This window comes from Trachemys scripta, chromosome 5 (genome assembly GCF_013100865.1).
Source record: "Trachemys scripta elegans isolate TJP31775 chromosome 5, CAS_Tse_1.0, whole genome shotgun sequence".
Taxonomy (NCBI): domain Eukaryota; kingdom Metazoa; phylum Chordata; order Testudines; family Emydidae; genus Trachemys; species Trachemys scripta.
This window is the reverse complement of record NC_048302.1, coordinates 11,658,991-11,686,509: the sequence shown is the minus strand read 5'-3', so window position 1 is coordinate 11,686,509 and position 27,519 is coordinate 11,658,991. Positions and strand designations below refer to the sequence as shown.

General features: G+C 44.3%; 1 protein-coding gene across 2 annotated transcripts in view; it reads left to right on the top strand.

Annotated features, from left to right (window-relative positions):
* The first annotated feature begins 22,297 nt into the window (after window positions 1-22,297).
* NPFFR2 (neuropeptide FF receptor 2) overlaps window positions 22,298-27,519 on the top strand; it is a 44,025-nt gene continuing 38,803 nt past the window's right edge. For both annotated transcript variants that reach the window (XM_034772023.1, XM_034772024.1), the window contains exon 1: window positions 22,298-22,556. The gene's annotated coding sequence lies outside the window, so the exon portion shown is untranslated. The remainder of the gene's footprint in view (window positions 22,557-27,519) is intronic.

The following is a 27,519-nucleotide window of genomic DNA, read 5'->3' as shown; positions in this document are numbered from 1 at the left end:
AATAGTTAGAAAGATGATTTGTGAATGTTTTCCCCAATCTAACAATATTGATCATTTCTGTAGGGTCTCCATTTCTGGGTGTCATATCCAAAAAAGATAGCTTAACAGTTCCCCGCACCCAAAAATATCTAAACAAAGCCATATACACCTCTACCCCAATATAACGCGACCCGATATAACACGGATTCTGATATAACGCAGTAAAGCAGTGTTCCATGGGGGTGGGGCTGCGCACTCCAGCGGATCAAAGCAGGTTTAATATAATACGGTTTCGCCTATAACGCGGTAAGATTTTTTGGCTCCTGAGGACAGCGTTATATCGAGGTAGAGGTGTATATTCCGATGGCCCGATTCTCCTCTCATATCACTTTGAATCAGAAGAAACTCCACCAAAGTCAAAGGAGTTACATCGGTATAAGACTGTTGAGAGGAGAAGCAGGCTTGGACATGCAATGGTATGTTCACCAGAACATTGCTCTTCCTCTATTTACCCAGCATTATTCTTCTAGTGAAACAGTCCCCTCCATGTACCTGCTTTTAGCTACAACAGAATAGTGGGGTGGACATTTACAAGGTTTTCCTGGCCTCGTTCCCTAACCCCACTTCAAAGCTGGTATGTTTTCCATTTATAGTAGTGTATATGGCTTCTCTTCAGAGGATTTTTCTTTAATCACCAGCTACTAACAGATTACGTTTATCATCTAGTTACAGATAAAGAGAAGTAATGTGTACCCTCCTATACCTTCCTGTGCTTTGTATTATGCTCCGTTTTGTACATTATCCTTTTTAAATGATACTGTTTACTAATAGAGGGCCAGGTTCAGCCACCCTTACACTGAGAAATACTGATGTCAATGGTTATGTCTCAGGGTCACACTGTCAGCGTGAAGGCAGGCCACAGACCTGATAGATCCATCTCTGGGGAACATCAGACATTTGCCCCACCACAGTTGGGTATTCCCATTTAGATCAGTGGGGTTTTGCCTAGAATAATACATTACTCATTCTGAGTAGCAAAATGTAGTCCTTAGACATTTACATTTCAAAATCATTGTTTTATTAAATATTTTTAAAGCAGTAAAGAAAATTAAAATAAAGGCTGCCATGTGGAGTCTGGCATTTTTCCTGTTGTGATGTTGTACCAATAGGTAACATTTCCAACTACATATTTGTGACGTTCTGTATCTTGGGGAACACCCAGCAACCCCATGTTCATCCTTATAATATGATTGTGTGGTATCTAATGCAAAGTTTGTCATGTCAGGTGTCTTCGGAAGGCTCATGATGTACTGAGCATTGTTGTTATGGTGATGTTATAGTAATTGTTGTTCTAGTAATGTTATAGGTTGTAATTTCATGTATATAGTTATGAGGCTGAAAATGTGTCCTCGTGGCTTAAAGCAAGCCGAAGAGGCCTTGTCTGCATGTTGGACTACATGGCTAACAGGATACATCCATCTAACAAAATGTTTATGTCATCTATAGGTCTGTTATAATTAAGATGCATTTACAAGAAAAGCTAGCGAATCTGAAACAAATTGGCAATTGATTACAAGCAGATTACAGGACCATTTGTGCCTGAGGTACAATGCAACTGTCCCTGAATAGACTATTGAGAAAAGCAACTCTCCTATTCAGGAGATACTTACGCCAGCCTAAACTACATGATTGCATTACATACACATCTTCCCTTCTAGCTTATAAAAAGGGAAAGTCTGGCAGATTTTCCAGCTGCTTTTGATATTGCAACATGTACATGTGCCAGTAAACCAGAATGCAGTTTAGATTTTATCAACCAAATGGTCCTTTAAAGAAGAATAAAGAAGAGAAAAGGTTTAAGCATGGACTGGCAGCTTCGACTATATTGAGAAGAGGAACCTTCCAAAAATTGTATTAATAAGGGCTAGATTGAGCCCAAGGGCAGTGGGGAATATGTCACTACACCACCCCAGAAGTATCTCAGGCTCATGGAGCAAAGTTCTCTCCCGGCTCCCCACTTCCTCCATGAAGGGAGTAATTTGCTGATGGTCTATACCAACACATTACCAGCTCCACCCCTGCTCAGTTCTACTAGCCAAGGCCCTGAAGAGCAGAGCTAGTGCTCTGCCTCCACCCACTGAGTCCTTGCCCGACAGCTTGGCCACAAGCCCTCCATATTGCCTGACAGACCCTTACGCCCACACTGAGCCCCAGTGAAGCGACTGGGGCTCTGCAACGGCACAGGGGGCTGCCACTGAAGACACTTGCATCATCAGGGCCTAAAATAGTAAAAAATAGATGGACTGATATGCAAATAATGGCTAGCAAAAATATCTTGCGCTGATAGCAAATAACGCAAGCTCTACGCACAAGTACAAATGCAGCCGATGAAAAAACGGAATTTATATTCAGGATGCAACTAATCAGTTAGTACTTCATCCTCAGAGACATTAAAATTACCCATCATACCACTTTTTCTAAGCTGCTCAGCAAGAAGTATTTTGGCTCATAGTCAGAAGAGATTTTTTTTACCCTGAATAGCTAACCACGTTTGGCAAGAGGAAGCAGTGATGCATTAGAATCCAATAAAGTACACTCAGAAAGAGACTGACTCTTAGCATCTATCTTGCTTGCCTTGTTAATTGAGTTCCTATTCTGTAATCTGCAAAAGTGTTTTTAAAAACCACTGACCTATAAGCATGGACAGAACCAAATTTAATGGGAGAATGGCTCCATTAAGAACTGATTCAATGATTCACTATTGTTTAGGAAAACTGATATATTGAATCACAGTCAATAATTGCTATCCAAGGGACTTACTTTTCACACAGTGGAACACCCCTAGGCACTGGAAAGAGTAATTGGAGTACTAAACCTCTGACTGCTAGAAACTGGGACTGGATGACAGAGGGTGGATCACTTGGTAAATTGCCCTGTTCTGTTCACTCCCTTTGAAGTTTCTGGCACCAGCCACTGTCAGAAGACAGAATATTGGGCTAGATGGACCATAGTTTGTCCATTCTTATGTAGCATATCACATAAGTCATTGCAAGTTATACAAGTTAAGAATGGAGCCCTTTTTCCATTTGCCTGTCATTCATGAACCAGTCCTATTTCTGTGGATATATTTGTTATCTGAGAATTCTTTGAGTAGTCACAGAAAACAATATGAGAACTATTTATGTCAGATTTTTCTTCTGTGGCTAGTCATCTAAATCAGTGTTTTTCAAAGTTCTGGTCGTGACCCAGTACTGGGTCGTGGCATGTAAGGTTGCCTTGCTCAGCACCCATGGACCCTAGTGGCCCTGATCAGCACCAGAAGCGGCCAGCAGTGGATCTGGCTTCTAGGCAGGGGGATCACAGGGCTCCACACGCTGCCCCCGCCCTGAGCACCGGCTCCACACTCCCATTGGCCGGTTCCCAGCCAATGGGAGCTGGGGAAGAGGCGGGTACCTGCAGGCGAGAGCCATGCAGAGGTGCTTGCATACCTCCGCCTAGGAGCCGGACCTGCTGCTGGCTGCTTCCGGGGCACAGTATGGTCTGTGGTGCCAGGACAGGCGGGAAGCCTGCTTCTGTATCCTGGCTGCGTCGCTGACCGGAAGCCGCCGGAGGTAAGTCCATGCCCCAATCCCCTGACCCAGACCTGAGCCCCCTGAACCCGGAATCCCTTCCTGCACCCCAAACCCCTCATCCCCAGCCCCATCCCAAAGCCTGCACCCCCAGCCCAGAGCCCTGACCCCCACCCTGCCGCCCTCACCCCAACAGGTCATAGAATCATAGAATATCAGGGTTGGAAAGGACCTCAGGAGGTCATCTAGTCCAACCCCCTGCTCAAAGCAGGGCCAATGCCCAGACAGATTTTTAGCCCAGTTCCCTAAATGGCCCCCCTCAAGGATTGAACTCACAACCCCGGGTTTAGCAGGCCAATGCTCAAACCACTGAGCTATCCCTCCCAGGTTGTGGGCATCAACTATTTTCTTCAACTGGGTCCCCAGAAAAAAAGTTTGAAAACCACTGATCTAAATCATATGGTGATATTTCTGCTTGGATGACTGGAAAGTTTTACATAAGAGAACAAATAGAAAATGAACTTCTGCTAGGAATACTCAGATGAATTAATCCTTTGCGCTAGAATTCAGGAAACTTTCAGGATTCACACACATTTTTTGTCCAAATATTTGCAAATAACGAACAAGATGGCCCCATGAATAGTGGGGGTCTGACACGGGGCTTCAACTCACGAATAAGTTAATTAATCAGGTTTGGCACTATTTAACCAGCTACCAATGAAACCAACTGGATATCAGTTTTAGACACACTGTCCACCTCCAAACTACCACAGAAATTAACATAGCTGTTTGTATGAGAGAGAACTCTGAAAAATGCTCTCTTTTCAGGATACTACACTCTCAATTCATTTTGTTGTAAACACTCAGCACCCGGTTCTTCTCACTGAAATCAAGGAAACTACAATGGTGTAAAACTACCATGAGAAGAGACTCAAGCACTCAATCACTAGTTATTACCATCACTTACTGCAGCGCTAGCCTGAACGCTGTGGGGTTTTGCTCATGCACTTACAAGCTAGAGCACACAATAATAGCTCTATTAGGTCAATCATCTTCAAACTAAAAACCTGCTGGAGGCAGGCATCCAACACAAAAGGCATAATGGCATTTACTTTTCCACTCCATTGGGGTATGTTAAGGCAGACACCATCTGTACCAGGGACCAGCCAATGAGAGCAACACTGGAACTGTTAAGCAAGGCTGCAAGTTTGACACTAGACAGAGAACAGAAGAGATGTTAACTGTCTTCTCTAACAATGTTTTTAATTCTTAGCCTATTCAGCGCAGGGGAAAGTAGAAGTGAAAACATTCACGTGAGCTTTAATTTTTTGTTGTTGTTGTCAACAGCAACGGTCATCCAGGATAGCCCTGGCCTTACTAGGAAGGTGCAAATTTCCCCCTGGATTAGCCATAATTGACACATGAACACCATTCATCCAGGTATATTGGCAGGAATCATTCCTTCAAGGAGGACAACACAAACACCTACCCACATGAAATTGGTCAGCCTCACGAATAAGTCACAGGCATTAAGCATCCAAAGGCAGATATGGATGGATGGCACTACCTGGTAATTGTAATAGTCTTATAAATGCTGACTGGCACTTTGCTTTGTCTCCCTTGGAATTTGAGTGGCAATGGCTGGAGCTTAGCATTTATGGGAGAATTTGAGAGATGCCTTGGAACACTCCCAGGACACACAGAAAAACACTTCTGGTTCCTTCCTGCAGTCTTCATGGTAGTGTTCCTGGGATTCTACTACAATCCACATGGAATAGTGATTTGAGAGGTGAGAACACACAACACTGCTGATGGATAGTAATTAAGAGTTCAGTTAATTAAGAGTCAGCGTAAGGGGAGGTGACTTTACACATCACCTTTGAATTTGGCCTGATGTTCCCCCCGCCCAAGACTACGTGAGTCAAAATGCCTTCTGCTAGACCTCTTCACCAACCACTAAGTGGAGACAGTCAACAAGGAATCCAGAACTCAATGTACGCTCCCTCCACCCAAAGAGGGACAATGGAGAGCTGTGGGTGCTCTGTAATGCCTCAGGCGCACCACAGTGTCAGCGATCAGCACGAAAGACTCTGTCTGCCAGACATCTGGCAAGTTCCCAATAAGCATGCACATGCACGGCTCAAATGGAAGGATTCGTCACGAGAGAGGACAGAAGGCTGCAAAATACCCTAGGGATGAAGGCTTACCCAGGTATAGCCAAAGCTAAATGCATCATGCCCAACTTGTCCCCCTGGAGCAATCTGTTGGAGGGCTAGTCTGACTTCCTGGGGCTATTCAGGCCTAGCACCTGGGGCAGTAGCAGCCGCTTCCCCCCTCAGCACATTTTCTAAAAGCGGCGCCTTAGTTAGGGGTTACCATGGCGCCAGCGGGCAGGGCCCACGCTCTGTTCTGAAGCTTGGTCTGCCGGGCGGGGCTGGGCTCCTGCAGGCAAGGAGGGCAGCACGCCTGGAAGAGCCATGGGGAGGGGGCGGCACGGGCGGAGGAGCGAGGGAGGGCGCAGCATGGCGGCCTGCAACTCCCGCCCCGCCTCCTGCACTGACCGGTCCCGGGGCGCCCCTGGGGCAGGGAGGGTCTCCTCCACCTCCTCGCGACAGCCACACTGGGCGGACCCGCGGCCGGTCACTCCCAGCAGGAGCCTCGGCACCGCCCTCGGCTCACCGGAATAAACCCCCGCCCCCCCGAGGAGGGGAGAGCGCTTCCCCCCCCCCCCCGCCGCCCCTCAGCGCGACCCGCTCACAGCCAGGCTCCGCCAGCAGCCCCGGGCAGGGCAGCGCCCCTGGGATGAGCGGGCGAGCCGGGCTGCAGCTCGCTCGGACCGCGCCTGGCGGGGCTTGCTGCCTTCTGCTCCCACCCCCCAAGGGGTAGCGCCAGCACTGAGCCTGGGCTGGTGCTGCAGGTGGCGAGCCCCTCGGAGGCAGTGACAGCGGGGTTTGCTCTCTGCTGCTGGCTGGGCCGGGCCTAGCGACCGGGCCCCAGAAAGAAGCAGGGGAAGAGCAGGCAGCGGACTCCCAGGCTCTCCCGGTCCCGGGGGCAGCTCCAGCCCCCTCTGCACAGAGAGCCCCAGGGACCCCAGCCCACTCCCATCCCTGGTAACCCCTCCCCAAGCTCCATACCCCGTGCACCCCCCCCCTGTACCCCGTGCCCCTTCCTTTCCCTCTCCTTCACTTCCCCTCGTACCCCCGTCCTCCGCCACCCTCCCTACATCCTCCCCTCCACCTCCCCTCAACCCCCCTGTCCTCTGCCAGCCTCCCTCATCTAGCTTTGGCTAGATGTTTGCTAGCAATTCCAAAAATTAAGCACCCAAAATAGCCTTTTTGGGTGTTAGCTTAAAGGTTACAAGCAAACAAAAGCATCTGGGGTTAGCACAGAGGCGTCCACAAGTCTTAAAATAAACAGAAATAAACTTAATCGCATCTTCCTAAACATTCCTAATTTACTTACATATTTGGGTTGTTAAAAGTAGTTCTAGATATGATCTGATGCTTTTCATATCTGGTTCAAACTTTACACAGCATTCCTGCTGCCTATCTCTTCAGCCCAGAGAGAACAACAGACCAAGGGAAAGTTTCTTTTCCCAATTTTAAAGGAGTTCTAGCCTTCCCATTGGCTCTTTTGGTCAGGTGCCCGCTTTTTTTTTTCCATTTACTGGGGGACTTTTTAACCCTTTACAGTGTCAAAGTTAGACTCAGGACTCATAGTTTGTCAGACCACTCTATTTTATTAGCACAGCGCTCTGCTAATACATTCAGATAACGTGAGCCCCCATGCAAGATTCAAACAGTCTTATTTATGCAGATAAAAAGGTGCGAACTAAACAAAGGGACAGAGAGAGCAAAATTGTAAAATTTGCATAGGGCACAATATGCATATCCTGCTTCCTTATTAACTCTTATCGATCTAAGGCTAATGCTTCACCAATTGCTCTTAAGTGGGGCAATTAATTAAGCAGTTAATGTCTACTTTCCTGCCCCTTGGCTTGCAGCATTTCTCATTTCTACTTAAAGGTACATACAGCATTCTTTAATTCATTCTATTTCTTTAATATAATTCATTTCACTTTCACAACAGGTAAAGCAAGTAGAGAACAGCTACCAAGAGGGATTTTACAGCTAGCTGGCTGGCTGTGTGTCCATCAAAGGGAGCTACCCTCCCCCAACATATCATTTATCACACATGCCATGCCATGGCAGAGAGATAACAAGCTCCATCTTGGAACAGATCCTTTTAAAGGATGCCACGCCTCCATGCACAACTGACTAGGAGAAGGAACCCAGTCTGCTGACCTACAGCCCACAAGAACTGACGGGGGGGGAAAAAATAGTAAATCTGCCCACAAAAAGAATATTAAAGCCAGCAATGACCTTTTCAAGGACACCCACATAACATGAGAAGTTTCTGATGTTCAGTTCTGATGAAGCGATCACTTTTGTGGAAAGCTCTGTACAACCTGCTGCATTTCAACCAACGCTCTGCAAATTCTACCTGCGGTACATTTCCCAGAGAGTGTTACTGAAGCTTTTTTTTGACACAGTGACAGCATTTTCCCTTGCCAATTACAGCATTGCCAGCCCAAGGGCTCAAAAACAAAATCAGACCCCTAAAGTCCTGAGACTTATTTTTTAAAGCATTGGACTGTGGGTTTTTTGGCCTATCTTGATTTTTGAACTCCCCCTGCTCATTGTGTGTGTCCATGCACATGCTTGCAAACACTCCCAAATTTACTGGGTAAGGTCATTTGGGCTCCCACTGCAGGAGCATTCACCTTCACATCTGCCCCTCCCTCTGCCCAGCAACTAATTCTGTCCCTGCCCAGCTCTGCCCACTTGGCCCCTGCATCAGTTCTGCCCACCCCGCCCCTTTCACCCAGCGTCATCTCTGCTCTTCCTGGGGCTCTCCACTCCTTTCTCCCAGGCCTGAGGGTGGAGGGCTGCAGCTGCATTTCCTCTCCCCGTTGCAGGGGGAGGGACTCCAGGTGTCCTTCACCCCTTTGCTCCCTTCCCAGGTGTTGGAGGGAATGAGGGAGGACCAGAGAAGTCTTCCCATTGCTCGCAGGACAGGACATGCAGCAGAGGCCCCCTTCCCCAGCTACCAGGCTCTTTCTGCCTCCTCCCTTCCTGTGAGAACAGCCTCAGCTTCTAAGAGGAACTCTGCCGGCTTCCTGATGCACCTCTGATTAGATGCTCCACCTCAGGAGCCAAGTAAGGCCAATCAGAAGGGGTTTTTCCCCCAGCCAGGGTTGAAATTTGCTAGAGGGCTGGAGCATCTCAGACTATCATCATTCTGGCTCCCAGCTCAGCTGGCGTCCCATCACAAGAGTCGGAGACACTGTAATTAGGCTCACAGAAATAGCCAGCCTCGGAGAAGGGCTTAGCAGTTTTCCTTGTTCTCAGTGGGTGCTGAGCAATTCTGAAAGGCTGGTCACTCACTTCTTTTAGGTACCAAACGGCTGCAGAGCTCTTTTGAAAACCTAGCCCCTAATGCCTTGTCTGTTTTGTGATTGGCATCACAGCATGCCTGCCAGTTCTGCCTCCCACAGGCACCATCACACATATAGTCAAGCCAAGGGAAGACAGTACTAAGACAGAGCTAACCGTCTGGTTCTTGAATGCCAGCTAAACAGGTTTTATTGATGAGATGCATGAAAAGGCCCAAAAAAAAAAAAAAAGTACAGTTCTTTAGGTGCTGTATGCAAAATTAGCCAGGCAATAAATAAAATGTTTGTTTGTTTTCAAAGACACACAACCATCTTTGCCGTCCCAGGTCACCCAGCATCTAGCTAACCCCAATAAATATGTGGAATCTTATTCACTATTGCCGTGCGAATTGGGCAGTAATTTACACCTGTAACATGCTACCAGAGCCGAACAATAGTTTTAGATTAGGGCAGGAATGGTCTGTTTGTTCGGTGTTTTGTACGGCAATGAAAACAAGTTCACTCGCCGCTAGGCGCCCCCTCATGGCCAGGAACAGCATAGCAGCTCTCTCCTTTCACCAGTACCTCAGGCCAACAGTTGTTCCAAAGCTGAGGTGGTTTCTCTGCCAGTGACTCAGCCTTCTGGCCAGGTCACCATCTTAAGTCCAACCCTTCCAGGTGGGCACATGTCCAAACTAAGTTCTCAAGTGACTTAAAAGAAAAAAAAATCCTTCTGTCATGAGACTCTTTCAGTCCTTATTCTGCAGCCCCTTTGTCAGGCTAGATAGCCCTTGAAGTCAGCATATGGCCCCCTTCCCTGCAGCTAGCAGGGGGAACCTAATCCCCTCATCTACTCTGGGTTCCAGCCAGGGATTCTGCACTGGGCACCTAGGTCTGCTCCTTCTCCTGTGCGGTCATTTTCTCTGCGCCACTTCCTAGCTCAAAGCGTCTTGGGCTGCTCCTCTACCCTCTGTGCTCCTACTTTGAGGCTTCTTGTTCCCCCTCTGACTCTCCCAGTCTCTTCCCTGCTTAGCCAGGGTCTCTCCCAGCCTGGTCTCTCTCCTCATTCTCAGCGCTTGAATCTTTCCTGCTCTGAGCTTCCTGCCTCTTCCTCCAGCTCTTTCCTCACCTGACCTGGCCACTCCCTCTTTAGTGCAGCCATCTTCTGCTCTTCATGGGGAATGGTCGGATTCCTCTCAGTGGGGCTCATTCTGTAATCAGGCTGGCTTAGTCCCAGGTTCTCCAGCTCATGGGCCAAGCAACCCTCTTACAAGTATCTACTACAATGGGGTCCATAGGTGCTGGAACTAGGAGTGCAGGGGGTGCTGCCACACCCCTGGCTTGAAGTGGTTTCCATTATATAGAGGGTTACAGTTTGCTTCAATGGCTCTCAGCACCACCACTATACACATTGTTTCAGCACCTCTAATGGGGTTGTGGTCCATGACTGGGGCGCCTAGGTACTAGCACAACACAAATATATAGGGCTGCCAAGTGATTACAAAAATTAATCATGATTAATAACACAATTAAAAAAATAATCATGATTAATTGCATGATTAATCGTGCTGTTAAACAATAATAGAATACCATTTATTTAAATATTTTTGGATGTTTTCTACATTTTCAAATATATTGATTTCAATTACAACACAGAACACAAAGTGTGCAGTGCTCACTTTATATTTATTTTTATTACAAGTATTTGCACTGTAGAAAACAAAAGAAATAGTATTTTTCAAATCATCTCATACAAGTACTGTAGTGCGATCTCTTTATCATGAAAGTTGAACTTACAAATGTACTAAAAAATAACTGCATTCAAAATGAAAACAATGTAAAACTTTAGAGTCTACAAGTCCACCAGTCCTACTTCTTGTTCAGCCAATCGCTTAGACAAACAAGTTTAGTTACAATTTGCAGGAGATAATGGTGTCCCTAGCCTCTGTTTACCAGAAGCTGGGAATGGGCGACAGGGAATGGATCACTTGATGATTACCTGTTCCATTCATTTCCTCTAGGGCATCTGGCATTGGCCATTGTCGGAAGACAGGATACTGGGCTAGATGGACCTTTGGTCTGACCCAGTATGGCCATTCTTATGTTTTGTTTATCATTTTTACAGTGCAAATACTTGTAATCAAAAATAATAATATAAAGTGAGCACTGTATACTTTTTATTCCGTGTTGCAATAAAAATCAATATATTTAAAAATGTAGAAAAACATGCAAAATATTTAATAAATGTCAATCGGTAATCTATTGCTTAACAATGTGATTAATTGCAATTAATTTTTTAAATCACGATCCATTTTTCTGAGTTAATCTTGTGAATTAACTGCAATTAATCAATGGCCCTACAAATATATAATAATAATGATAATCAATAGTGTTTTATGCCTAGTGTACGCTCTGTGCAGGTGTAAATGACTATACAAGGTGCAAGGCAACAGTTTTATCATCATTCCCAGATAGACGCTAGGGCAGACATCACCTGCATGTAGCACACGGTGAGCATTTCATTGTGCAACATTTCATCCCCGGGCTGCTTGGGGGCAAGATTTCATCGCCTGAACCTCGTACGCAGTCATAGACCAGGGAGAGCTCACTTGTGTCCTTTGGTTGGGGCAATTCTGAGTTTGATTTTTTAGTCATAATAATTGATGTTCTCAGTGATATAGGCTGGGCCTGGAAGATGGCGTGTGAAATCTTTGACTCAAAAGGCCACTGTTCTCAGTTAGCACGTTTTGCTGCAGGGGTCTGAGCATCTTCCCTCGACAGACCATGCGCTGTTTTATTAGATTTTCTTTTTCTCTAGGGCTGTCAAACGATTAAAAAATAATCATGATTAATCGCAAGATTAAAAAATTAATTGCAGTTTTAATCGTACTGTTAAACAATAATAGAATACCAACTGAAATTTATTATAAATATTTTGGATGTTTCTCTACATTTTCAAATATATTGATTTCAAATACAACCCAGAATACAAAGTGTACAGTGCTCAGTTTATATTATTTTTTATTACAAATATTTGCACTGTAAAAATGATAAAAGAAATTGTATTTTTCAATTCACCTCATACAGGTACTGAAGAGCAATCTCTTTATTGTGAAAGTGCAACTTACAAATGTAGATTTTTTTTGGTTACATAACTGAACTCAAAAACAAAACAGTGTAAAACTTCAGCGCCTACAAGTCCACTCAGTCCTACCTCTTGTTCAGCCAATCGCTAAGACAAACAAGTTTGTTTAAATTTACGGAAGATAATGCTCCCCTCTTCTTATTTACAATGTCACCAGAAAGTGAGAACAGGCGTTCGCATGGCACTTTTGTAGCGGCATTGCAAGGTATTTATGTGCCAGATATGCTAAACATTCGTATGCCCCTTCATGCTTCGACCACCATTCCAGAGGACATGCTTCCATGCTTATGACACTCATTAAAAATAACGTGTTAATTAAATTTGTGACTGAACTCCTTGGGGGAGAATTGTATGTTTCCTGCTCTGTGTTTTATCCACATTCTGCCATATATTTTGTGTTATAGCAATCTCGGATGATGACGCAGCACAGTTGTTCATTTTAAGAACACTTTCACTGCAGATCTGACAAAACGTAAAGAAGGTACCAATGTGAGCTTTCTAAAGATAGCTACAGCACTCAACCCAAGGTCTGAGAATCTGAAGTGCCTTCCAAAATCTGAGAGCGATGAGATGTGGAATATGCTGTCAGAAGTCTTAAAAGAGCAACACTACCATGCAGAAAATACAGAACCCGAACCCCCCAAAAAAGAAAATCAACCTTCTGTTGGTGGCATCTGACGCAGATGATGAAAATGAACATGTGTTGGTCCGCACTGCTTTGGAACGTTATCGAGCAGAACCTGTCATCCATATGGAAGCATGTCCTCTGGACTGTGGGACTGCATTGGTTTGGTCAAGACCAAACCAAATTATAATCATGTTACTGAATCATAAAAAAGTAGGTCTGGAAAGGACCTCAAGAGGTCATCTAGTCAAGTCCATCACCCTCTGCTGTGGCAGGACCAAGTATACCTAGACCATTCCTGACAGTTATTTGTCTAATCTGTCCTTAAAAACAAACAATAGGGATTCCACAACTTCCCTAGGTAATCCATTCCAATACATAGCTATCCTTATAGTAAGAAAGGTTTTCTTAATACCCAGCCTAGATCTCCCTTGCTGCAATCTAAACTGATTACTCCTTGTCCTACCCTCAGTGGACATGGAGAACAATCAGGAGCGGCGCCAGGGTTTTGGCACCCTAGGTGGGGGTCCTTCCGCGCTCCCGGTCGTCAGCAGCAATTCTGTGGCGGGGGGGTCCTTCCACGCTCCCGGTCTTCGGGGCACTTCGGCGGCGGGTCCTGGAGCGAGTGAAGGACCCGCCGCAGAATTGCTGCCGAAGACCCAGAGCACGAAGGACCCCCCTGCAGCTAAATTGCCGCCGAGGGCGGCAAAATGCCACCCCCCCCAAATCCTGGCGCCCTAGGCGACCGCCTAAATGGAAGCGCTGGCCCTGAGAACAATTGATCACCATGCTCTTTAGAACAACCTTTTACATATTTGACAACTGTTACCTGTCCCCCTCATCTTCTCATCATCTAGGGTGACCAGACAGCAAGTGTGAAAAATTGGGACTGGGGTAGAGGGTAATAGGAGCCTATATAAACAAAAGACCCCAAAATCGGGACTGTCCCTATACAATTGGGACATCTGGTCACCCTAGTTGCATCCCTACTGGGTTTACTTATAGTAGGTTAATAGTGGACAGAAATCAGCTAAACTATTTACTGTGTGGAAAATTGAATACTTGATTAAGCTAATGTAGAGCAAATTCTTTGCTGAAATTAATGAACCACATACAATATTGCTTAGCATTTTAGAGGACAGAGGAAAATAATGGAAGAGATAAGGTTAGAAGAAAATTAATACAGTCTAATTAAAAATACATTTACCTTTTCTTATAGGAATCTGTATTCTTCAGAATCCTAAGGGAAGACAAAAATAAATCAGTATTTGAAATGTTATCAGAAGAAAGTGTAACTGGATTAGAAAGTATGTATTTAAGATTTTAGAAAACGAGAAAGCAACACATATTAATGTTATACAACGATGGAGTTACAAGTATCTTCAAATGCACAGCATTGTCATGTAATAGGGTCCCAGATTCCACGTAATTCAGAAAAAAAAATATTACATTGCTTCCTAGGGAGTGCAGAGCAAGGAATAACTGTGCCTTGTAATCACATGAGCCAATATTGTGATTAAACAGTTATGTTGAAATTGTGTCCAGAGTATGACCAGTAGGTCCAATAATATTATTAAGAATTAAACTGATAAAGACAAGAAAGGTATTATCATATCCTGTCAGTCATTTTGCCAATTAATAGTGGACCTGTGTTCAGTATTACTTCTTGGAATGAGTGAAGCAGATTTCAGTTTGTAATAGCCTTGTATGCAGAAGAGGTTTACAGCTAAACAAAGGGAGACTTTACATTTGCTCTGTGAGCACATTTAAATCTATAGCAGGAAGCTAAACGGGAGAAAATGGGACAAGTTCTAGGCAGAAGCTCTACAGTAAAGCAGAGAGAGAGTAAAAGCTATCTTCCTTATTCTAATACAGGCCCTTCTTCAGTGTTAAAAGAAAGTGACTTTCTGTGGATGTTTATCATGTTCATGTGTTTCTTTATCACCTGGATTTGGATCACACATTAGAACCTGCCTACAGGCAACTCAAAGCGGTGAAATTAGAGGGTCACTTTTTTCTGCTAAAAGACACTAAAGGGGTGACTTCAAAACCTCTTCATTTTTTCCATAGTTTATCCGATTGTTCAAGCAATAAGGGGCAATCAGGATATACAGGAATTATAGGGTTCAATTCTGCATTCCTTATGCACCCAAAAGTCATACTGACTTCATGGACTTCAATTTGTGAGTGACCCTGGTAAGTTGTTCCAGTGGTTAATTACTTGCCCTGTTAAAGTTCACAGGCTGAGTATCACCTCCAGCACTGGAACCCAGGAATTCCTGGTGCTCAGTCTCCTGTTTATTTCCACTAGATCATGTTCGATTCCCCCCAAGGATCCTGCAATAAAGCAATTTTGGACAATATAAGAGTCAAAAGAGGCTACTTGATAGGAGTAAAATGTGTTCTCCGTAGTATTTCACATCTTATTACACAGAGCTTAATATACAGTGATATGCTGCATACCAGTGAACATAGATCTTACCACTGCTGTGCCTCAAAATTGAATCTCAGGTCAGGCTACCTGAACCTGGTGTGTATGTGGCTTGAGAGTAAACTGTATGTATGTTTGAGAGCAGATGGGTTAAACCTCATTTGCTCACCTTCCCCCAGCAGGTGTTTTAAAAAAGAGTGAGCATAGACACAGCCTTCATAGTCCAATTATACTTCAACACGTGACCTATCTGCTGTACTTTAACAGAAACTGCCAAAGAGTGGCAGTGCCCCACTCCACCTGGCTTTGTGCAAAGGTCCTTAGTGGGCTGCTCTCGTATAGATTTTGCAACAGCAGTGGTTAGTTTCTGTTCATTACAGCGGTCCCTGTTGAGATCAGGACGTTTATCATTTGGTAGAAAGGTGGACCTGGCCATGCCTTGGTTAAATAGTATCTGAAATAATCCTACCTGAATGTTACCCATGCACATACTGATGGCTAGTCCTGGACTGGGCCCTGAGCTAACCAGTGCAATGAGACTTAATACTTCCAGGGGCTACCTATCAGGGAAACAACTCCACAGCTGTTAAGGCTCAGTCTTAGACTCTGGAAACATTAGTTCTTGGCTCAGTTCCAAGCATTATGTTGTCCGTTTCCAGACAGCGTTACCTTCATTGTCCATTTGAACATGTCCAGGAGGAATAATGTCTGCTACGGAGTCCCCTTCCTTTCCTGCTGCCCTTCTGAAGGACAATGTTGCTGGTGCACTTCAGAATTTGTGGCTTGAAGAGATACTTGTATAACTCAAATAGCATTTGGCCTGGTATCTTGGCCAGGTAGTCCTTTACTCAGAATGAAGACGTTATCAAGTTTTTTGGGGAAAAGGCATTCATAAAAAAACAAGTTAAGAGTTTGAACTGTACATGCCCTGATTAGCAGCAGGCTGATACCCTGAAGTCTAGGGGACTTTGGAGGCTGGGAAAGCCAGCCAGGATTGTGCGGCAAATCATTTCTCCAGGAGCACCCCAGAGAAGGAGTTACAGCTCAGGGAGCCACAATTCCCTCTCTGCTTCGCTCTTGATCCAGGAGCAGTAATTTTATTGATGCCCTATACCAGCAGCAAATTACTAGTGGTCCGCCCCACTCCATGCTGACATGATGCTGGCCAGTATGTTGGGAGGTTGTGTATGGAAAATAGGCTCCGCCCCTTTCCCACCCTCCTGTTTTGGAGAGTGTGGAGTAGTGAGTGTACCGTATCCACATAACCCCATGCATCCAGACACAAGGTCTGGGTCATCCATGCAGGGATAAAAGTCAGGTTCTTACACTTTCTTAAACTCCCTATCTAGCCCATAGCTGCACACAATACCACAGAGTAAAGCCCGAAACGGGCAGCTGTTCCTTAAATAGTCAAAGCTCTAGCCAGGGAGCCTTGCTGTGCCTAGGGTGACCAGATGTCCTGATTTTATAGGGACAGTCACAATATTCGGGGCTTTGTCCTATACATTACCCCCCACCCCCGTCCTGATTTTTCACACTTGCTAGCTGTGTCACATTTGTTCTTTCCACATGTGGCACAGGCAAAGCAGTTTGCTAGTTTGTCTAAGCCTGAGGAACGTAATTACTGCTTATTTCAGGTAATGCTACCAGTCCATTATGAATTCTGATGCTCATTTAACAACATTAATTCTAGCGAGCTGTTCTGGAAGGTACATAGCTGTACTATATAATTTTATTAGAAATGTATCAATAATTGCAGTCTGTTCATGGTTCAGTGGAACATAACGGTCTCTGTGTCAACTTTGTCCACTACACCACGCAGCTGGAGCTACAACGGGGCTCTTCTCCATTGTTATTTTCATGTATTTCATTATAAAACACAATCACTGATTTACTTTGACACCTGGGATCAATTCAAGCTAGAGTAAAGTAGATTGTTTAATGAGCAAAGCAAGTGTCCCTCAGGATTCCAGATATAAATTTACAATGGGAACAGACTACTTCCCAATAAAGAGTGATTTATTATCTTTTCCTTTGGTATTCATATCAGTAATACCTTGAATTGTGACATACAGATCATGGAGTTTTGTGGAAAACATGCTGATTGCAAGAGGAGCAGGATTGGTCCCGCTAGCTGGAAGTATTTTTACTGCTACATCTTTTGGATTTCTCTTTTCCTTTTATCTTGGGCCAGATTCTGTTCTCAGTTACACCAGTACCGCCACTAAAGTCAGTAGAGTTACTCCAGATTCACAATGGCATAACTGAAAGAGGACTTTAGCCCATTGATACTAAAGGCATTAACAAAAGAACAAGACTGCTTGTTTTCCCCTAACACATCATCCACTCCTACTGCTTATTCTTCAGCTGACCTCAAGTTGGAGCTGACTCTTCCATCATAATTCCTACTAAGTAGCACACTGTGCAACAAACAGGTGGTCCATTGATTCCAGTGGAACAACTTGTGGAATAAGGTTCTACTTATCTCCACTGCTCTGATGATCAATACCCCCCATAACGCACCTGTCAAGATCCAAGGATTCTACACATCTATCACAACATGTTGTGTATCTCACCCAGTGCACTAAATGGCCCAATAACAACTATGTGGATGAAACAAAACAGTCACTATGCTCTTGAATGAACTCAGACAGAAAAATGATACAAGATGAAACCATCCTATCAAAACTGCGGGCGAACACTTTTCACAAAGGAATCGCTCTATACCAGAGCTCTCAGTCCTCATTCTCAAAGGAAATCTGCACACCACCTTCAAAAGATGAACCTGGAGCTTAAATTCATAACTATGCTAAATACTAAAAATCATGGGCTTAATAAAGACACTGGATTTATAGCTTATTACAACAATCTATAACCCACTAACCTCTCGTTTTTGTCCTGTGACTGCAGAGTTGCTAACTGGCCAATTCACCTTGAATGATCTCTTACCATATTCTGTATGCATTGTTGTTGCAGCCATACTGGTCCCAGAATATTAGAGCGACCAGATGGGTGAGGTAATATCATTTATTGGACCAACTTCAGTTGGTGAGAGAGACAAGCTCTTGAGTTTACACAGAGCTCTTCTTCTGAACCGTGTCTCTCTCACCAACAGAACTTGGCACAATAAAAGATATTACCTCACCCACTTTGTCTCTGTAATATCCTGCTACCTACACAGCTACAATGACACTGCAAGTCATAAAAGAGTCGGTTCACACATGAACTTTTTTAACAGTGACAGTGAAAATACAGTGGCTTCTTTCAGATGCCTCTTCATTAACTCTCAATATATCATAACAAATGAGATCTTTTTAATGGGACATTTTGAAGTGTCACTAATTGAGACCGAGTCATATTACTCTATGAATCCATTGTTGAGGGATGCCCTCTACAGACTTATTTGTAAAATGATTCAAAATAAATCAATTCCTCTCATCACTCAGAGAACGACTTTGAAATTCCTAAAGTAACCTTTAATTCTTTTCATTATCTTTCCATCTCCCATGCGACTTGGCCATGTGGGGTATTATGCCATTGAATTATTGCAAGTAAGGCTGCAACATTACTGAGGTATAGTTCTAGTAGAAATTCAGATTCCATAAATTCGTAATAGGACATAAAAATGAGTTCTACCATTTAATGGAATGTTTATCATTGAGATGGAATCATGCTAATTTCTGAATCTGTTTGTAAACAGATGCCTTCTATAGAATCATTTATGGAATGGTTCCAGATAAATTATCCCTGCTCATTATTTAGAGAAATATACTGAAATGCCTAAAATAACCAGGCTTCCTATAATTCTTTGCTTTTCTTCCCTCCATCACCAGTACACTGGCCATCTGGAGTACTATACTATTGAATTACTGCAAGTCAGACTACATAGAGCCACGGTATAGTTCTTGTATAAATTCAGTTTACAGGGCCCAGTTCTGCAAGCCATTACTCACATAAGTAATCCTCAGTCAATCATCTAATCTTACTGAATTTAATGGGAATACACTTGTGAGTAAGGAGTACATGCATAATAAGACATGGTCTATGCTGAAAAATTAGATTGACTTAGCTACATCACTCAACGCTGTGAAAAAAATTGTACCCTCAATACTGTATTTAGGTTGACCTAACCCCAGTTGTAAATGTAGCTAAATCAATGGCAGAATTCTTCCATCAAGCTAGCTAGCTACCTCCTCTTGAGGATGTGAGTTACCTACAGTGATGGAAAAACCCCTTTTATAGAAAGTGTCTACCGGACAATGCTTCAAGCATTTATGGTCCTAAGCTTATAGATCTGGGAATGAGACCAAAATGGTATTGAAAGGAATGCTTTCGCGTATGCTTGGCTTTACTACTGAATGCTATTTTGACATTTAACTTAATATGTTTCAGCTACAAGTGGATGTAGTTTTTACAAAGTATTTAAATTAGGGGGGAACCTTTCACTTGAAACTCATGATCCAATTGGTCTGAACAGGACTGTCTAACTTCCTGCCCTCCAGAACTTTGCCAGATTGCCTTGAGACTTCACCACTGTCCACTGAGCAGCAGTTAAAAACAAGTGGGGTGGCAAGTTTCAGAGTAACAGCCGTGTTAGTCTGTATCCGCAAAAAGAAGAACAGGAGTACTTGTGGCACCTTAGAGACTAACAAATTTATTAGAGCATAAGCTTTCGTGGACTACAGTCCACTTCTTAAGTGGGGTGGGAGTTTCAAAAGCGCTCAGCATTGGTCCAACTCTTCTTCCATGGAAGTCTCAATGGGAATTTTGCCAGTGATCGCAGTGGGAGCTGAGTTAGGCCAACACCACACGTTTTTGAAAAACCCCACCCTTGATCATTTGCCTCCCACCAACACCATGATTGTTTTTTAGTTCAGCTATAAAATGTTTAATAGTTACTGCAAAATTAATGGCATGCTACTCAAACATCCAGCTGCTCCGTGAAATTAATTATATTTTAAATCCTTGTGCTCACTTTCCTGCTGCAGATTGCAGCTGCTCCTCTGAGCTACACACAGTTGAGTTTAGTCTTTGTGCCAGAGTGCGATCTTTGGCAGGCTTTTTAGAAGTTTTAATAAAACCTAGCTCATGGTGGAAAACTATTGCCCACTGAGTTGAAAATTGACCAGTATTCACCCTGCAGCTAATGTCATTGTAATCCACCATATGGAACTTTCCGTTTAAGTGTACCTTTCCACCATACGGCCAAATGCCACTCAACGTATAATGAAATAATGTCATATAAGATGCACTTATTAAATTGGAGCATTGCCTCTATATAGGAAACACCCCTCCCTGTGTGATTCTAATTGTAATCCTACACTCCTTTTATTGTCTTGCCATGCATTTACCCATCTAGTGCATTCCAAAGCAGTTCACCCATGCATTTTGTGGGCACAAGTTTTTGCATCCATCTTGGGAAATTTGTCCTAAAATAGGTTGCTGTTGTACTGTGCCTTACATCATGGAGGGCCCCACCTCGATCAGGGATGGATCCTCAAGGTGCTTCTGTAACAAAAAATAATAATGTATTAATGTATTAGTAGAGAGACAAGATGGGTGAGGTAATATATTTTACTAGACCAACTTCTGCTGGTGAAAGAGACAAGCTTTCGAGCTAACACAAGAGCTCTTCTTCAGGTCTGGGAAAGGTATTTAGGGTGACACAGCTAAATACAAAGTGGACCAGATAAAGAGTTAACACGTTGCAAGAGACCATTCTAGGGGCAGTAGGCAGTTAGCACCTCTATGGCTGTAGGACAAAGTGGGGTTAGTGGGTTACAGATTGTTGTAATGAGACATAAATCCCTTGTCTTTATTAAGTCCATGATGTTTAGTGTCTAGCAAAGTTATGAATATAACCACCCAGGCTCATATTTTGAAGGTGTTGTGCAAGTTTCCTTTGAGGACAAGGACTGAGAGATCAGATATGGAGTGATCGCTTTGTGAAAAGTGTTTGCCCACCATGGCTGATGGATGATTTTGTCTTTTATCATTTTTCAGTGTGAGTTTATTTGAGAGCGTAGTGATTGTCTCATTTCACTTAGTTGTTATTGGGGCAGTTAATGCACTGGCTGAGGTACACCACATGTTGTGATAGGTCTGTGTAGACCCATGGATCTTGAAAGGTGTGTTGTGGGGGGTATTGATCATTATAGCAGCAGAGATATGTCTGCAGGTTTTGAATCTGTTGTTATGGCTTTGGCTGGTGGTGCTGCTTTGAATTGGTGTGTCCTGGTCTGTGGGAATCTTGCTTCTGATGATGAGCTTGGAAAGGCTGGGCAGTTGGCTGACAGCCAGAAGATGGGGTTTGGGAAAGTTCTTTCAGGATGTGGTTTATTTACTAATTATTATTGTTAGTAGAGAGATATCCTTCAAATTCAATATACTTGCTAGCATGTCTTGGAGGAAAGAAGACTGAGGAGGGACCTGATAACAGTCTTCCAATATATTAAGGGCTGTTATAAAGAGAATAGTGATCAATTGTTCCCCACCTCCACTGAAGGTAGGACAAAAAATGGGCAGCAAGGGAGATTAAGGTGACATAATAGGAAAAACTTTCTAACTCTAAGGGTAGTTAAGCTCTGGAACAGGCTTCCAAGGGAGGTTGCAGAATCCCCATCACTGGAGATTAAAAACAGGCTGTACAAACCCCTGTCAGGGATAGTCTTAGCTTACTTGGTCCTGCCTGAGGGCAGGGGGCTGGTCATCAAGTCTTCTCATGGTCTCTTCCAGCCGTACCTTCTCTGTGATTCCCTGGCTAAAGCGGGAGCTGGAGTAGTTAATGCAAAGAGGATTTAGAAGCACAGTAGGCAGAGATGGAAGACACACGTTAGGCAACCAACACCTCCTCCATCGCTTGCTCGAGGGGTGGACTAGACCCTTGCTAGGAAGTAGATGTTGCCTGATGTTCCCACTCGCTCTCCGCTCCCCACCACACACACGACTGGGGCTCCCCAGAGCAGCGAAGCGGGGCTCCGGCCACCCCTGGGTGCGGACGGAGGCGAGCTGCGGAAGGACGCCCAGGGGCTGCTGCTGGGGGGCCGAGCGGGGTGAGTGGTGGCTGCACTGGGCTGGGGGGCGGGCACTCCGGGCGTTGGGTGTGTGTCTCTCTGCGGCATTTCTCTGGCTGGCTACAGACGGCTCGTCTCTGACTCCCTCCCTCCCCTGTTCCCGCAAGACGGGGAAGGGCCGCCCGCCCCCCAGGTCCGCCCCTCTCCAATGCTGCTCAAATGCCGGCCCCGGCAGCGGGGCAGGGCTGGGGCCCCCTCGGCTAGCGGGTAGAGCGCCCGGCTCGCCGCGCAGCTCCCGGGCCATGGAGCACGTGGGGCCGGGCCAGGAGGGGAACGCCGCGGAGCCCCTGCGCTGACCAGGTAGGGTGGGCACGGGGAGCCGGCAGCCGGCCCCACGCGTGTTCGGAAACTCGGCTGGCGGAGCGCGGGGGCCGCTGTGTGCATGCCGGGGGGCAGCCGGCGGATCACACCGACTCCTGCCTCCCCTCTGTCCGGGTCCCGGCTAGGCAGGCTGGGTCAAAGCGCTGGTTTGTCTCCGCTGCTGCGTGCGGGGCAGTTCGTGCCAGGCTGTCCTTCCGCCCAAACCGGGAGTGTTGGCTCGGCTCGGTTGTGTTTCAGCGTCTGGACCCGTGAGCGGAGTCTTTCCAACCCTGCCGAGTAACAGGTTGGAAATCCCGACAAAAGCGGACGAGTCTGGACGTCGTCGACCCCCAAGAAAATGTTTCACGCCTGCCACAGGGGAGAAATGGGTCTGAAGTGTCAGTGTGCTAGAGGCACTGAAGTAGCGCTTCCTTCCCACTTTTGAAATAGACCTGCTCCTTGACACCTTCAGCGTCTCCATTTGGCTGAAGGGGTTTCACGTCAGTTAATGGACTCTGTAATTTTACATGTAAAGACAGTGTAGTGAAGCTGGAAAACTGTTATTCTTAGGATTGATTCACGCCCAGCTTTTGTACTACTCTAAGGAACTGGGTTTATAAACTGATACAGTTACATGGAGGTAACTCCTCCAGCCTGGCACAGTTATACTGTTAAAAAAGTGCTCATATAGGTATCATGATCATTGACTGAAATGAGCTACGTGGTATAAGCATTTTGACGCTGGTATATCTGCTTCCACACTAGATGGGTCGCACCAATGTAACTACATTCGATTCTAGCCAATATAGTTTATTTAATTGGTACAAAAACCGTGGGAAGCCTAGTATGGGGATAGTGTGAAAATGGTTTAAAAGCACACTAGCTACTCAACTATGAAGAAATCAGACACTGTGTCCGGAGGGAGCTACAATTCAAAGGAGCGGTCAGTTTCATTTCATGTGTTAAATAATGTGTGGAGCTCTGGGTTATCATCACCTGGACTGGCAAAATTGATGGATTTGCTTCTAGATGAACGATAATGTTTATTTGCGCCGGTCAGGCAATGTGGCTGTGTTTTTCCTGTGCTAAAGTGTGAATGGCTAACGATATATAGGGTGGAAATCCCCATACTTGAAATGATTTTGCTATAGGGCTGATCCTCGGCTGCTTTGAATTGGCATAGAGGTATTGGCTTACAGCAGCAGAGGATCTGGCCCCTAGATGTGCACTTACTCGGGGGCAACTGTATTATTTACTGTGAATTCAGTAGAACAGCAGCCAAGTTCTGCTGTACACACTGGTTTTTTTGTCCTGCCACACTCGTTTTTAATTTATTAAAATGGACCCATCTCAAATGTATATTGGTGCAAGTGAGAGGAGAATCAGACCCTAAGACGACAAGTTAGCACTGAAAACCAACCTGAAAGACATCCATTAAAACGAGTTGGTGCTATTGTTCTTTATCATAAAACGTAATACTTTGTACCCAGCCTGACATATTGCGCATTTGCCTCACAATAGGCCTTTAGGGGGTGATTTGAGCATTCAGGTTCTCTTCTAAATGGAGAAGAAAATGTTTTCCATTTCCTATCTTTCCTTTTATTTGCATATCCATGGTTACAAGCAGCAGGCGAAACATACCTAGCACTTAAAACACCTCATTTTGCTTACTATCTTCTAAATATCAGTTCTGATTACATCTCAGGAGCTACAGTGTATAATGTCACCAAACAAAACAATTACAGATTCTGGGCTGGAGTCCGACTGCTGTTACACTGGAGTCACTCCATTTACTTCCCTGGAGTTAAGAGCACAGATGCAAATGAGAGCAGAATCTTTCAGCAGTTCATGGACTGTCAGGGTGAACTCTTTGAATCCTCCCCCCCACACACAATATTTTAACCACAAGATTTCTCTGTGGCTCCTTTATAGAGGATACAGTGGAGATCACAGCAGACTGCATAGAAAACTGCCCACTGGTACTTTTCTGAATAGTTCCTGTTACAAACTGTTTTATAAATTCTCTGGGCTTGACCCTGCTCCCATACTTAAATTGTGAACTCTCTGGGTCAACTCTCTTTATTATGTGTGTACAATGCCGGGTATAGTGGATTCCTCATCCTTTACAGGGGCCTCTGGCTGCTACTGCAATACATACAGTAACAATATTAATTGAAGTTCATGGCAAAACTCCCCTAATTAATTTTCCCTTTAGTTTCTAATGTGACATGTGGCTTGGTGATTTGCTCCAGGACGAGGTTATGTGAGTGATTTACTAGTGGATCACGCATATATCAGACAATATACTGTGTCAATACGCACCTGAGTAAATGGTAAAATGTGATGACACTTTTTGGCTGAATTACTTCTAGGGACATGGGCTGAAAGCTTGACACTGTACATGGTTTACCAATTTTAAAATATATTTGTATTCGTGTTCAGAATTCACATTTTAATCTGATAAGGTTCTCATTCCTCAACTAAGACCAGATTCTGTCACCATTTCTCATGTTTAGTAGTGCCTTCTCCGTGTTTTGCATTTTGAGAGGGATTCAATTCAGTTTAACAGTTCAGAATTAGACCCTTTACCCAGCTCTGTTTTTACATAAGCGAGCCAGTGGCTTTTTTTATGGTCAGAATCTGATATCTTTTCTCACACTGAGAAGTGCCTTAGTCCACAAATAGTCCTAGTCACTACTTATAGTGGGACTACCCCAGATACTCTTCAAGATGAAATCAGATACTCTTCACGATGAGGAAAGCTATCAAAATCTGGCCCTCCAATTTTTGAGGCCAGACTCTCCATTCCTACACTCTGACACCGTTAAGCCAACTTTGCACAGTATATATTCCAGGATCTTCTGGGGGCATGCCCAGCACCCAGCCTAAATTACAGCAGCCTCTCCAGGGGCCATTCTGTAGCGCAGAATAGCTGGGGTATAGTCTGTTCTACCCTCTCCTCCATTACATGCCCTCAGTAAACCCCTTATGCTGGGGGCTGCAGGGGACAGCGTAGATCTGTTGTGGCAGCTATACAGTGCCTGGGGACCCCCCTTATGCCAGAATTATTACCCAGGAGTGGTTCCAACCCCTTCATGCCACGAGGACCACAGGGCACTGCAGAATCTGAGCTCTGATGGCATCACAACTTTTGGTTCTTAGAAACAGCATCAGGTTTTTAACAGTGAAGATTTCCACTAGAATATTTATTACACACTGCATGGGGCTTGTTGGTTACAAGTTACCTTGTAATAGCTAAATTACGTCCAAATCCTTATCTTTTCACATTATATTCTCTCTCTTCCATTCATCACTCCAAACTTATTAGATACTGATATTCACCGATAGGGGACCTGATCCTGCAGCCTTTACTCCAGTGAGTTGGCGTCGTTCATTCATACTGTCTCAGTGCAGAAGGAAATGGGGGTACTTGCAGAAATAAGATTTGAAAGATAAGATTAAGATGCTGAACATGGAACATTGTATACCTAGATCAGTGGTTCCCAAACTGAGGTTCGTGAACCCCTGGGGGTTCACAAAATGTTACAGGGGATTATCGGGAAAAAATTCCCTAATGGCAGACAGAGCTGTCCCTACGAACCACGGGCAATATGGGGCCAGCAGCCTGGAGCTCCTGGACTTCCAAGAGCGAAGCAGATCAAAGCAAGCATATCTGTCACACTGAGGAGATTTAAGCTTCAAGACTCCTTATAAGAAATGGAAAGGGAGGTGGATATTTTTTGCTGTTTTTAAAATTAAATAAGCAGCTAGTATTGTTTTTAAAATTATTATGAAGAACAAGTTTAAGCTTTATTGTAACGTGCTTTGTTTGCCTGGACTGCTCAAGACATTAATGCTTGTGTAGGAGGAACTCTTTGAGTTGGCTTCTTAAATGCCTTCATGCTGTTTCACATCTGATAGTCCATGATGAAACATAGGAGCCTTATCTTATAACAGACTTGTTCAAAGTGATACAAGCTACGAAAGTGAAATTTTGGAAGAGTGTTGCCATTTTCATAATGTAATAAAAATACTGTAATGATAAATAATAATAAATTGTGTGTAATAAGCATGTCATAAAAACAAATGTTATATTTCCAAGATCACTGCTTTTTATAATTTATACTTCGGTAAAGGAGAAAACCCCTGGAAATATTCATTTTTAGGAGGGGGTTCACGAGACTTGACTTTTTAGCTAAAGGGGTTCGTGGGTTGTTAAAGTTTGGGAACCACTGCCCTAGATGAAGCTGAAAGAAGTCATTTTCACAAGGTCAGCTGTGTAGCACCTGATCCTGTAAACTGCTGAGCACCTTTAACTTCCATTGACTTCAGAAGTAGTTGTAGGTTGCTTAGCACCTCACAGGCAGTGCTTTGAACTTGATCAGATCAAAACCTATGCTATTCACGTAGCTGAAGTTTCAGAGTTACAGCCGTGTTAGTCTGTATCCGCAAAAAGAAGAACAGGAGTACTTGTGGCACCTTAGAGACTAACAAATTTATTAGAGCATAAGCTTTCGTGGACTACAGCCCACTTCTTCGGATGCATATAGAATGGAACATATATTGAGGAGATATATATACACACATACAGAGAGCATAAACAGGTGGGAGTTGTCTTACCAACTCTGAGAGGCCAATTAATTAAGAGAAAAAAAAAAAAACTTTTGAAGTGATAATCAAGCTAGGCCAGTACAGACAGTTTGATAATAGGTGTGAGAGTACTTACAAGGGGAGATAGAGTCAATGTCTGTAATGGCTCAGCCATTCCCAGTCCTTATTCAAACCGGAGTTGATTGTGTCTAGTTTGCATATCAATTCTAGCTCTGCAGTCTCTCTTTGGAGTCTGTTTTTGAAGTTTTTCTGTTGTAATATAGCCACCCGCAGGTCTGTCACTGAATGACCAGACAGGTTAAAGTGTTCTCCCACTGGTTTTTGAGTATTTTGATTCCTGATGTCAGATTTG